Genomic DNA, 527 nt, shown 5'->3' on the forward strand with positions numbered 1-527 from the left:
TCCTAAATGAAATATCCATGCAGATCTTAATTGTGATTATTATTTTGTAATCATAATCAGTGGGTTCTTAGATATGATACCACAAGCACAAGCAACAAGAAAAAAGAATGGAGAAACTGAACTTCATCAAAATTAATAACTGCTGTGCATCAAGAGATATTATCAAGAAAGTGAAAAGATAACCTAGAGAATGGGAGAAAAGATTTGGAAACCACATGTCAGATAAGGGTTTAATATTCAGAATATATAAAGAACTCTTAAAACACAACCACAGAAAGAGTAAGAACCCAGTTAAAAAATGGGTAAAGGACTTGAACAGGCAATTTTCTAAAGAAGATGTACAAATGGCCAATAAGGGCATGAAAAAAATGCTCAATATCATTAGCAATTAAGGAAATGAAATTCAAAACCACAATGAGATACTACTACTAAGATGGTGCAGTGAATTGCTTGATGTGGCCCTTCTAGCCATTGTCCTCCATTCTGTGATGTTTTGTAAATCTCATTATCCATGCCTATTTGGGGTG

Source organism: Orycteropus afer, unplaced genomic scaffold, assembly GCF_000298275.1.
Source record: "Orycteropus afer afer isolate SDZICR_OR568_19922 unplaced genomic scaffold, OryAfe1.0 scaffold00253, whole genome shotgun sequence".
Lineage (NCBI taxonomy): Eukaryota > Metazoa > Chordata > Mammalia > Tubulidentata > Orycteropodidae > Orycteropus > Orycteropus afer.